The 13539-nt window shown below is 37.4% G+C and overlaps 1 protein-coding gene across 2 annotated transcripts in view; it reads left to right on the top strand.

The window, feature by feature from the left end:
* Positions 1-5680: 5680 nt before the first annotated feature.
* PTER (phosphotriesterase related) overlaps positions 5681-13539 on the top strand; it is a 101647-nt gene continuing 93788 nt past the window's right edge. Inside the window, exon 1 of one of the 2 annotated variants that reach the window (XM_074266673.1) lies at positions 5681-5939. The gene's annotated coding sequence lies outside the window, so the exon portion shown is untranslated. The remainder of the gene's footprint in view (positions 5940-13539) is intronic. The other variant, XM_074266674.1, reaches the window with a different exon arrangement.

The raw sequence follows: 13539 nt of genomic DNA on the forward strand, positions 1-13539 counted from the left end.
AGGAACAGAATTAATGTAAAAAGTCAGCAATAATAGGAAAGATAAGTGTGTATGTCTATGTATTGGTATGGGTGTGTGTAAATATGTACGTATATATTGATATATCTTTCTTAATTATACCCTGCTTGGGGGTTGGAGGGAAGATGAAAGGGGAAAAACAGAATAAAGTTTTTTTAAATAAGGGCACAGCAGAAAACCAAAAAAATAATTTACACGGAAGTAAAGAAAAGATGTGCACTCATGAATGTAATTTCTTCTACTAATACACACACACACACACACCGAACTGGTATTTGTTGTTATATATTTTGAATCCTCTCTAATGTTTTGCTAGGTACATATCAATATTCTTTTTTTGTTTTGTTTCATTTTGTTTTGTATTCCTTTTCTTTTTTTCCCTTATTTCAATTCTTTGAATAAAATAAATTTGGGGGAAAAAAATTAAATGGAAAGGAGGGTAGCCTAGCAGTATCAGGCCTAAAACACTTTTATAAAGCAGTAGTCATCAAAAACATCCAGTACTGGCTAAGAAACAGAGTGATAGATCTGTGGAATAGGTATGATGCTGGAGTCTTATGATCATTGATTATTGTGTCATGTGCTTCATGGATTAGAACTCACTATTTGACAAAAAATGTTGAGAACACTAGAAAATAATGTGTCAGAATGTCACACCCCATACCAAAATAATTTTATTTAATGATTTAGGCATAAAAGGTAGTATTATAAATAACTTGGGAGAGCAAGGGATAATTTACCTATCAGATCTTTGGAGAAAGAAGGAATGTATGGCCAAAGAAGTACAGAACAATATAAAATGCAAAATTGATAATTTTGATTATATTAAATTTAAAAGTTTTTGCACAAGCAAAACCAATGCAGCCAAGATTAGAAGCAGAAAACTGGGAAATAATTTTTACAGCCAGTTTTTTTGATAAGTACTCATTTCTAAAATATATAAAGAACTGAGACAAATTTACATGAATACAAGTCATTCTTCAATTGATAAATAGTCAAAAAATATGAATAATTTTTAAATGAAGAAATTAGTCATCGATCGATATGAAAAAATATTCTAAATCACTATTTATTAGAGAAATTCAAATTAAAACAACTCTGATCTACCACTTCATATTTCTCAGATTGGCTAAGATGACAGGAAAAGATAATGATAAATGTTGGAGGGGATGTGGGGAAAACTGGGACACTAATACACTGCTGATGAAGTTTGTGAATCAATCCAAACATTTTGGAGAACAGTTTGGAACTATGTCCAAAGAGCTATCAAACTGTGCATACTCTTTGATCCAGCAGTGCAGTGTCATTACCGAGTCTGTACCCCAGAGAAGTAATAAAAGGAAAAAGGACCCACAGGTACAAAAATGTTTATAGCATCTCTTTTTGTGGTGATAAAGAACTGGAAACTGAGCAGGTGCCCGTCATTTGGGGAATGGATGCACAAGTATGGTATGTGTAAGTAATGGAATATTATTGTTTTATAAAAAAAAATGATGATTGGGCTGGTTTTTAAAAAGGCTTGGAAAGATTTACATAAACTGATTTTGAGGGAAACAAGCAGAACCAGGAAAACCTTGTAACAGCAACAGCAAATGATAAACTTAGTTCTTGTCAGTGGTTCTGTGATATAAGGTAATCTTAATAAACTTTGGATGGAAAATGTCATCCTCATGCAGAGAGAGAACTATGGAGACTAAATGTAAATCAACACATACTATGTTCTCTTTTTCTACTATTTTTTCCTTTTATGTTTTTTTTTTCCCTTTTGTTCTGATTTTTCTCTAAACATGACTCATATGAAAACATGTAAAAATGAATATACAAATATGATAAAAATATGTTGTTGTACATATAAGTGGGGGGAAATAAAAATAAAAATAAAAAATAAAGACCTTGTCATTTCCTTTGCCAATTCAATTTACAGATGAGAAACTGAGGCAGGGTTAAGTGACTTTCCCAGAATCACACAACTCCTAAGTATTTCAGGCCAAATTGGAACTCAGAAAGATGAGTCTTTCTGGCTTCTTATCCAGCACTCTAACAAATCTCTACCATAATTGCCTCTTTAGCTATGTAAGTCCTTTCAATCTTTGCTTTTATGTTAACTTAAAGAGGCAATGAACACACCTGTTCACAGCAGTCTGATAAAGTTCTTTCAAAAAACTGCTACATATTAATGTTGTCTGCTTGAAATTCTCTTGCAACTATGTCTTTCAAACAGAAATAAGACAGAGAATAGTTTCACTTTAAATGCTTCCCTTTTAAAGAATAAGACTAAGGACTTTAGAAATACAGATCTGCCTAATGAAATCCATCAAATATCTTACAGAACAGGTACAACTTGAGCAGTTAAGAATTTAATATCTTCTGTTAAAAAAAAAAGTAGTCATTTCTTAACATGAACATTGTGCATAATTTGATATCTAGCAGCATGAACACAGTAAAATTCACAACATTATAAATAATGGACTTTCAGGTCTTTCCTTAACAACCATTGTCAGACCTCACATTGATCTGGTTTCCTAGTTACTACATAGGTAATCAAAGCCTTAGTCAGCACAGACACATCATCCCAGAAGCCTGCTTCTAACCATCTCTTCATTATACAGCCACAGCACGAGTTCTCATCATTCCTAGTAATATTCCTGGCCCTACTTTTACCTCGTCTATCTCATTGAACTAATCTCTTGCTTTCTACTATTTTTATGAACTTTATGAACCTTTTAGTCTTGGTTCCTCCTGGTTTTTCTCCAACCCTCTTCCATTATTTTTTTCCTTTGGGGCATAGAGATGTATATTCATATGGATTTCTGGATTTCACATATCCCTTTCTCAATATCTTTTTAAATATATTAGTTATCATTCTCCCTATTTTCCTCATTTACCTCCTTCCTATCGTGGTTTTCTTTTTTCATAAATTATTGTTTGAAAATTGTTGCACATGATTTTAAGCCATAAAACATCACCAGAATAATGCTAGCATGAAAAGTATGACTTTTTTGGTCAGAAAATGATTTGATATTGTTGAAAATGTTGCCTAGTTTCCAAAACACAATCCATGCAGTTCTCCCCTCTGTTCAATTCTGGGCCTGCTTCCTTGTCTATCTATGGTGTCTGGCTAAGGTATTTCTGATGATAAACTACTTATATGGGCTGTCCATCAAACTTCATGTCAATTTGGACAACTAGAATTCTTCATTCATTTGAATCTTAGGGGCAATGGATATATGTGTGGATGTGGATGTATGTGTATGTATATAAATATATATATAAACCCACACATACATACACATGTATATGGATATAGATATGTGTTCATATAGATCTATAGCATTTGTCAGCAATACCTTTCATGTGAGAAGAGGAGTGAAAGGTATCAAAGATATGGGATCTGGAAAGGAGGTGACTTGGTTACAAGTGAGGAATAATAAATGAACAGAATGGCTTTGGGAATACAGTCTTAAAAGGATCTGGGAAAGGGGCTCTAAAATATTTCATTTGTGAGAGGGAATGGACAAGAATTACATAGGAAAAGAAGACTCCTTAGCTATGATTTAATTACTGGCTCCCAGTGTCTAATAAACACCTTTCAACAACCACAAAATATATGTTGTGAACTACTTAGTTAATATAAGATACTATTCACTCCCATTATTTACTATCTGGAGGGGCATTAAGGAATTTTTATCAAGTACCTGTTGGACCATTATCATGAACCCTCATGGGGTCTGAGGACCACAAAGTGGAAACAACTGATCTAAAGTACTTGAAGACATAGCAACATTAAAGACATCACAAAGTCTTTGAAATATTGTTGCATTATCTTATGCATTAAAAATTAAATTTTGAAGAAGAATCCATAAACTTTATCAGAGTACCAAAGGGACTTATTTCACACACACACACACACACACACACACACACACACACACACACACACACCACAATGGATTAAGAACTGCAAGTTAAGGTCTGACCAAATCAGTTATCTCATTCTAAAGATAAGGAAGCTATAACAAAGAGATGCAGTGATTGCCAATTACCCAAGGTCATGCCCTTGCTAAAGTAATAGTCAAACCTAGATCCTTTGATCCCAAATCCAGTTGTTTCTGCCAGAATATCTATAATGATACCAAGGGCAACTCGAATCTCAATAACATATGCATGTTGATTGGAAAGGAATCAAACTAATGGGCAAGGCACTAAATTTCTCTAATAGTTTTTGCATGGGGCTTGAAGAAGGATTGATTCATATTAAGCCATAGAGTGCTAAAGGTCCCTGGGATTATTCAGTTCAGCCATAGAGCTATCATTCAGTTCAAAATATCCAGTACTTACTCAGGTAAGAATTTTAGATCAATTTGGGGACTGAACCTCAAGAGTCTAGCCTTCAAAATAGAGCCTTTCAAGAACAGCAATATAAACTTTAGAAACTTTAAATCAGTTCCTTTGGTCTAAACTCTGGTGTCTAGATGATGCCTATTTTCCCTAATCATCTTTTTATGGAAATTATGCTATTACCAATGCACTTCAGATGAGCTCATGAAATATCCTTCGATTATTTTTTATTTACTATTATTTATTTTGATTATTTTTGTACTATCTTACTAATGAGCATTCTTCATGCAACCAGTCAAGAAACATTTATTAAATGTCTACTGGTGTCAGGAATTGTGCTAAACCTTGGGATTTAATGACAACAAAATTATCTAAATTAAAGTGAGATTCTGGAAGGCAGGCCAGACCACATCGAGTTCTGGGATTTTCTTCCCCTTTTGGGACTTTTATCCTGAGTGACAGAGATCCATTCTAGTTCATGAGAATAATGACATGTTTTTTCACCTTTCTCTTTCTCAGGTGTTTTAAGGATTGAAACAACTCGGTGTTTTTATGGATCTAAAAGCCTCATCCCTCTCTACCATCACTTTGTATCTTTACAAACTGTCTCTTAAGTGTCATTGCTGTAATCATTCTTTAGTGGTTTGGAGTTTCCTTTTGGTTTAGGATTAAAACTACCTGTTCCCCACCTGCTTCATGTTTTATTATTTGTGCCCAGTACTTTTCCCACTTTCTCTGTATCCCACCAGCGCTAAGGAATTACTTAGGAGCAAATTTCTAGCAGCGGGAGCCTTCCTTTCTTAAAGGCAATGTCAAACAGAGCAATGACCCTCAGGCCAAGGACGGAGATATGCCTCCCGGCCCTCAGTCTAGCAGGGCCTGAATTGTATAACTGAGAAGTAAGCCGAGCTGCTCAGGGATTTCTTAGGGAACAAGATAGGAGGGAATTAGGCTGTTTCCCCCCTCAAAAAGGGAGTCAAAGTGCTTATTTCTCAACTAAGTTGATGCGATTCCAAACATGCTTTCATCAAAAGCCAGTGAATGCTGGAAGTTTTCACAGATTTGAAAAGAAACAATCGTTGGCCAAAGCAAAACTTTATCGCTTTTAATCAGTGTTCTGGAGGGCAGGGTGACAGGAAGGGGCTCATATTCATTACCACACTTGCTCAGGTTTGCTAGAGTGGCCCGCGGGACAGAAGTCCAGGTTGGGGGAACGGGGGCGGCTGCTCCGGCTGAAGGGGAGGGGGACGTTCCTCCTCTTGCCCTCTCCGGGCAGGCGGGGCTGCCAAGCCCCGCCTCGAGACCTGGGCGGCTGCGGGGAGGGGTGGGGAGGGGGAGGCCCGGGCTGAGAAGGGCAGGCGGGGCCTAGCTGCTGCCCCAGCACTGTGCTAAGATCAGGCAGATGCCAGGCCCTGGGCTGAGAAAGGCCGGCCGCCCTCCGCCCCCAGCGGCCCAGGCCGGGTCCAGAAGACCGAGGCTGCGCCAGCTGAGCTAACAGCCGGAGGGCACACGCACGGGCCGGACCAAGCTCTGGGACAGAGCGGGAGGAAGAAGCCGGAGGAGGAAGAAGTAGCTCGGCTCGGGTAGGGAGGGGAGGATATCCCCGCGGCCATCCGCCTGCCGTCTTTCGCTTTCAGAGATCCGCTCCTCGAGGCTCCCTCTGGGAGGGGACTGTGGAGAGGCGGACGATCCCTAATCTCTAGAACCCGGCAAATAATCGGGGGCGTGGGCAGCTGCAGCCCGCGGGCTTGCGGCCACTGGCCAGCCCGGCTAGAGCAGGCTAGTCTCGCGCCCTGCCAGCTCCGAAGTTCCCACAAAGCCATGCCTGTCGGAACGGGAAACTTGCTGGGGCCAGAGCAGGCGGGAAGGGGCCGGAGGATGGCCTGCGAGAAGCGGGTCCTGACTGGGAGCTACGGGCTGCAGGGGAGCCGCCAGCCCCGGGATCTCTAAAGCCCCCGGACCTTCATTTCTTCTACTCCCACGTTCTAGCCTTCCATTCTCTCTTCCAAACTTCGGCCACTTAAAGCTCCTTCTAGCAGCGGCTGCCCTGTCTCAGCACCGCGAAGGTGTTTCAAGCAGTGACACCTGTGGGGGCAGTTAGTAAAGATGCGTCAGACTCAAGTGATGGGAAAGAGGGGATGAGACTTTTAGATCTATGGGAACACTGACTTGTTCCAATCCTTGGAACACATGAGAAAGAGAAAGGTGGAAAACATGTCATTCTTCTCACTTGAACTAGACTGGTCTCTGTCACCCAGGATAGAAGTCCTGGAAGGGGGAAAAAAAAAATCCCAGTACTCAGTGTGGTCTGGCCTCCCTTCCAGAATCTCATTTTAATTTAGATAATTTTGTTGTTCAGTCCTGACTTCACGTATACTTGGAGTTTTCTTGACATATATTTCAAGTTGTTTGCTAATTCCTTCCTCGGCTCATTTTACAGATAAGAAAACTGAGGTGAATGGGATTAAGTGATTTGCCCAGGTCAGACAACTCAGGAAAGTGTCAGACTTGAACTGGGGAAGAACAATCTCCCTTCTTCCAAGCCAAATACTTTATTTGTACCTAGATACCTCTAATTTAAGTAAACAAGTATTAATTGGAGTGTCATTTAGCCTTTGTAGGCCTCCATATTCTCATATATTTAAAAAAAAAAAAAAAGATGGCATCTATTAAATGGAGGAGTTGGGTAGAATTTTAAAGGTCCTTTCTAAAATTCTAAAGAATCTCTGAAAAGAAATAGGCCCCTGATTTTTTTATAGGAAGTGGAATGGTAAATTGGATCACTGGGAATTAGAGTTATTTTCTGAACCAATCTCTCCTTAACTGTTCCATGTATGACTAAGAAATTCATTTAACTTCCCCGAGTCTTAATTTCTCCACTTGGGAAATAGAACTGGTCTCCATGATATGTACAGTTGCATATTCTAAATCCTATGATGGTTTAAATATATTTTTGGCCCAGTTAATAAAGCTGTAGAATTATGAAAATGGACCTAGTTGTGAATCATTTGAAAAAATGGTGGGACAAAGTGTGCTCTCCTAAAACATGTCCTTCCATCTAGAGCAAAAAGAGAAAATAAAAGGAAGAAAAGTAAAAGGAATTTCTGAAAGAATAATACAATCCAATTATAGATATCATTATTAGGTAGTAAGGTTGGGATCAGTGAGTCAAGAAGTGAGAAAAACTACGTAGATATACTCAAAAACTCATATGGATCTGTAATATGTGGACATTCCCTCCAACATGCACATTGAAGCCTACTCTACTCTAGACATACTGCACTTTCTTCCCTGATATTAAGACATCCAACATGGAGACTTTCCTCAGGTTCTCTTGAGACCTAAAGATATCCATGGAGCAAAAAAGTTGTCCATAGGTTTGTGTTTTTATTCATGTTCTATTCTCCCATCCTATTTATCTTCCTGTCCACATATAGACTTTCCACATAGACAGTCCAGAAACAATGGAGCTTAAAAGGGTCTTTGAGATTGGCAGTTCAGTCCTCTCACATTGAAGATGAATAAACCAAGGGTCAGAGAGGTAGTGCCTTGCACATATTCCTATAGTTAGTTATTAACTAAACTAGGACTAAAGCATCTGCCTCAGATTCTATTAGACTGCCCTACTTTTATTTAAGAAAAGAAAAGAAAGGTGTTTGAATCTGAACTTCAGGGAATGTGCCAGCCCCCAGAGTACTCCCTCAGCTAGTCCAGGCAACAGGGTCATTGTTATAATCAAACTTTCATTGTTGTTATTCAGGGGTGGTCTTAGAGACAGAAGTTAATGCAAGTGGACATACTTTGAAACTTTCAAGTGCTAAAGAAATAAGCTTTAAAATTTTTCATCATGAATACAGTTAGCATCCAATTACTTGATGTGATCTATTGGACAGCCTTGGGAGAGAATATTACATTAAGAACTGCTGACCTTTATCAAGACTTTAGGAAAACATTCACCTTTGCTTTGGTAACTTTAAAAGTTACTGGAGTAACTGATTGATTCTCCCTTTTAAAATCTGTTTAACTTTACAAAGCATTCAGCAGGTTTTGATGCAATGTTCAACATTGCTGATGGAGCAAATATCCCAAAGTCCTATAAAACTTGAGGCTGGTTAAAGATTGCCTTGTTCTGGGATTCCTCTGGTAAAATCTTCTTCTGTTCTACACATCACTTCTTTTTAGTATGTTGCCAATGACATCTGCTTTTTCTAAGCCTGCAATACTTTAGCAATCTGTGTATTCTGGGTGAATAGGCCCTCCCACCAATGATAAAAGCCCTTCTTTGCCTTAGTAGACTTATAATTACTGGTACCCTCAAAAGTTTCTTTAGTGTTGTAAGTGCTTGTCTTGGTGTTCAAATTCTGTTTCTAGTTTACTATGTGATCTAGGGCAAGTCTTCTGACAAGGCTGAGTCCAGACCCTTAAAATAAAAGGATTGAACAGGGTCATCTCTAAGGTTCCTACCAATATTAAATTCTATGATTCATTACCCAACCTTCAAGAGATGACCGTCAGACAGTAGAGTGGGATACAGATGGGGGGAAGACAATTTCTCACAGGGCTGGTACTTAAAATCTTGGCACTTGTTAGGTGCTGCCCAAATTTTCTTCTCTATTGAGATGACTTGAAACCTCAGGGTCACCTCCACACCACAATGAATCAGCAGAGTAGGACTTTAGAGGAGATATTTTTCCTCATGAATAAAGAACATGTCATTTCCTCAACATGGAGACCTCCTGGTGGAAACATTCCAAAATCCTCTATGATATCAAATCTTAGGAAGCTGCTTAAAGGAACTCAGTGGTTAGGTGATTTGAACAGGGTAACAGCTAGTAAGGAGTCAAGAAACAATTATCAAGTTTTACATTACATTACATTACATTAGGCACTATATAGCCACGAGAGATACAAAGGAAAAATTCTGCCCTCAAAAATAGTTATCTAAAAGATTAAACAAAATTATTTTTAATAAAATTATTTTTAATAGTTAAAGCAAAAGGTACATGCATATCATAATTGTCAGATACATTCAGAGCCTAGATTTTTCTGATCAAGTCTCAAATATTGCTTTGTTTCATTGCTAATAAAAAATGAAAATAAATTGCTTGTTGCAACATGGTTCCATAAAATGTTGAATTTGAAGTCAGAAGACCCAAGTTCAAATTCCAGCTTGCCTAATAGACTTTGGGCATGTTACAACCTTTCTCAGCTATTTCCTCACCTGTATAATGAAGGAGTTAGAACAGAGGACAAGGTTCCTTCTGATTCAAAAATCAGCAATCCTATGATAGCACCAAATCACTTGTCAAGAACACATCTCCAAATGGTACTACATGACTTAAGGATGAGGGATTCATTTCAAGGGTTTTTCTGGTCTAAATATCTACATTTTCGGCAGAGTAAGGCAAGCCTCTTCCTCTGCTAGATATTTTCTTTAGACTTTCTTGTTCTCAAACTTGTCATTTTGACAACAGAAATGATCTTTGGATTTCTGTTTAGTTCGCATTGCCGGTCAAATATTCAGGAGCCTTTGGATGGAAGGTTGCCTATGGATGTTAGCTGGGGTTATTAAAGTTTCCTTTGTGATTGTTAGATCAACAGGTAATACATTCCCTAGCATATTGCAAACAGTTGTCTCTTCCTTACTTTAATCAGAGGTGGCAAAGAAGGAACTTCATTGTTTAATTACCTTTTTTAAAGTATATTCAATGTAAGTGAATGGGAGAAACAAAAGCTCAGTCCCAGGAATAAGCAAGAATTGGGATTTTGAGTTATTTTATGGATCACAAATCATACTACCACTTTCCCCTTTCCCAAGTTAGCCGATGCTCATGGGTGCTATTGAGAGGTTATTCATTGCAGATTTTTTTTTCAAAAATTGCTTCTCAAATATAATTTTTGTCTTCAAGGAATATTTGAGGGAAGTTATACATGCTTATTGCAGTTTTTCATATGTAAGTAACAGAATATAGTTTAAAATACAGCTTTCTGGGTATCATGGTGGGACCCAAGGGTATCTCAAATCCTGAGGATATAATATTCATTCTTCTACTGTGACTTAAGCAGAAATGCAATGAGGCAAGTTCTGCTGTGGGCAAAATCTTGTTGACTCCTGGGGGAAACTGACAGTTAAAAAAAAAAACAGACTCCCTTTAGGCTAGTGTTCAGAGTTTTCACCTCCTTTTAGTTCGATGAGTAGTGCAATGATGTTAAATCCTTTAGACTGGAAGATTTTTTTCCTATGCATGGAGGAGAAAATTGTCTGGATACTTTGACATGAGTACTGCTGGATTCAACACTATTGTGATGACTTTGGTTGTTCTTAGAGTGAGAACTAAAGAGTTGATCTGTAACACTTAAAAAAAAGAGGTTTTTTTGTTTGTTTGTTTGTTTGTTTGTTTGTTTTGGTAAAGATGATCTGTCTGTTTCCTATCTTGCATCTCTACACATTAAGTTGATAATCACTTACTTACTAGTTCTTCATTCTGTCATCCACAGAACTCTCCTCATCAGCTTTTTCTTTCTTAGTCTTCTCCTATTTACAAAGGTTGTTTTTCTGAATTGTATATAGTCAAGCATTTAGCCAGCTTTTTACCCAGACTATTGAAATAGTAATTACCATCTCCTTCTACAAAATCCAGAATAATAACTGCTTATCTTGCAACAGCTTAATTGGATAATTATTTACTGTTTTGCAGTATTTAGAGTAGAGAATGCTGGTAAATATTGTGGTTAATAATGCTATTCTCTATAATTTATAGTCCACTGCTACTGCTAAGTCTTCTCTATTATTGTTTTCTAAGATTGTTTTCTTGGTCCCTTTTCATAGGCTGATTTTCCAGAATGTAATCATTTACAGTTATGAAAGCATTTATTCAAGTAAATTGTAGCCTATTGTAGTGGATAGAGCACTGGTCCTGGACAGAGAAAAACTTAATATTTGTTAAAACTCAGCTCAGATATCTCCTACATGAAGCTGTTCCTGTATGAAGCTTCTAATGACTCATCCAATAGTCCTCTGTATTTATTTTGTATATTGAGAAACCAATGTGATGAACTGACTAAAGAAATGGCTTAAATGCTGTCCAACCTAGCAAAGATTGTTTTAATGATACTTAAACTAGTACTGCTATGGAGTAATACACATAGATATTATATGTGCAATATAATTGCGTATGTATATATATACACACATATATATGCATATATATATGTGTATATATATATGTGTGTGTGTGTGTGTATATATATATATATATATATATATATATATACACCTGTCCATAAATATACTATGGTACAAATATATATATTTCATTGTGTGTATACATACTTATGTGTATGCATCTTATATAAGCATATAAACATATATACATACACATATTAATGTGTGTATATATATGAACAAAAAGAGAAACTATGCTTTCAATGGTTTCCTTGAGTAACCAGACTTCAACCATCCCCAACACAATTATTCCCCCAAAAGTAGTATTGGTCTGGAGATTTTTGTGCAGGCCCTTTCAACATTCTATGGGGCAATTCAGCATGAATCTGGGACCTCCCAAAGGGATTAAAGGATTGTTTCTGTAATTTGGATTAGAGGCCCTTTTCGCTAGCTCCTTAAGCCCTCCACTATGAACCCTTGTTGGTAATGGACCTTAATCACAACTTTTTCCTCTGCCAACTGCGCCTCCTTTTATTTATTTCATTGAGCTCATGCTGTTTCAGTAGAATTGGAAAATAGGGGATGGAGGAAATGGGATGTGATTACCCTGTGATTCAAATTTATCAGTATGTATCATAGGATTTAGCTGGACATCTCATCTAATACTCATCATTTTATAGCTAGGGAGCTAAGGACCCCAGAAAAGAGTCTTGTCCAAGGCAAGTCACTGAGCCAGGATTGGAACCCAGTCCCTCTTCACTGCGCAATGTTACATATCCATTTAAGAAGCATTTCAATAGGAGACTTGGTTCTTTACCTTCCAAGAGCTCCCTATTACTGTTAAATTGTGCCCATTGTAGGAGGCTAAACATAGACTTCCTAGTAATATCTCTTCTTGATATATTTCATGACTGGGAGGCTCATCAGTTTAAAGTTGGAAAGGGACCTTATAAACCAGGAGTCAAACCCGCTGCCTGCTATACTCCCAAGTGCAGCACAAATTTAAATATAATTGGAAAATATTTAACAAAATAAATAAATTAAAATTAAAATAAATTTAAGTAAATGTATAAAGAAAAAGGCATTTTGTTCATTCATGTCCACCCCTTTATGACCCCATTTTGGGTTTGTCAAGAACACTCTAAATGAGGTCACAAAGAAGTGGACATGGCTGAAAACTACAAACAGCCACCATTCCCAAAATACAATAAAACATAGTATTGGAATGAAATGCTATCTAAGTCAGCAGGTCATTTACAGGGATCCATATTTGCAGATCAGTACCCCTTGGTCCAATTTCTATTCCACTTTGTTGTAGGCCGTTTTTGGCCATTAACTGTTGAGGAAGCCAAAGTTCAGGGGATTTAAGTGACTTTCCAGGTCCTTGTAGATAGTGGGTGACAAGGCTCAATTTGAACCAAGACTTTCTCTGTGCAATTCCAAGGTCCTTCCTTCTATACCACTTTCTCCCCAGAAAAGTGCTCTTACATTGGATGGAGTGCAGTGGCTGGCAATGCTAAGCTTGGCTTTAATTGAATTCTGCCCCAGCCTAGCAGTGTGACACTGGGCAAGTCGCATAATACTGCTCAATCTCATTTTCCTCATCTATAAAATGGGGATAAAAAATCTACCTACCATGTGGATTAAATGAGAACATGTAAAATGATTGCAGATTTAAAAGCATCATATAAATGCCATTAACTTGTTAATTAGGGCTTTAAAATTTTTGCTTGAACTTGCATCATACAATGTGGAAGTGCAACTTTCTAACACTGATGTTGATGGAAAGCTTATCAAAAGCAAAACAAAATTATCTGTTATTAATAAAATATATATTTTAATATAAAATATATAGTGCATTAATAAATTTTAATTTTGTTAATAGCTAGCCTTTTTTGAAATTTGCAAATTGCTTTATTTACTCATTTGAACCTCACAATTTAGTGAGGATGGTTGTTATTATTATCACATTTTACAGATGGGAAACTGAGGCTGAGCTGAGTTAAATAACCCTCTTT

Source organism: Sminthopsis crassicaudata, chromosome 5 (assembly GCF_048593235.1).
Source record: "Sminthopsis crassicaudata isolate SCR6 chromosome 5, ASM4859323v1, whole genome shotgun sequence".
NCBI classification, from domain to species: domain Eukaryota; kingdom Metazoa; phylum Chordata; class Mammalia; order Dasyuromorphia; family Dasyuridae; genus Sminthopsis; species Sminthopsis crassicaudata.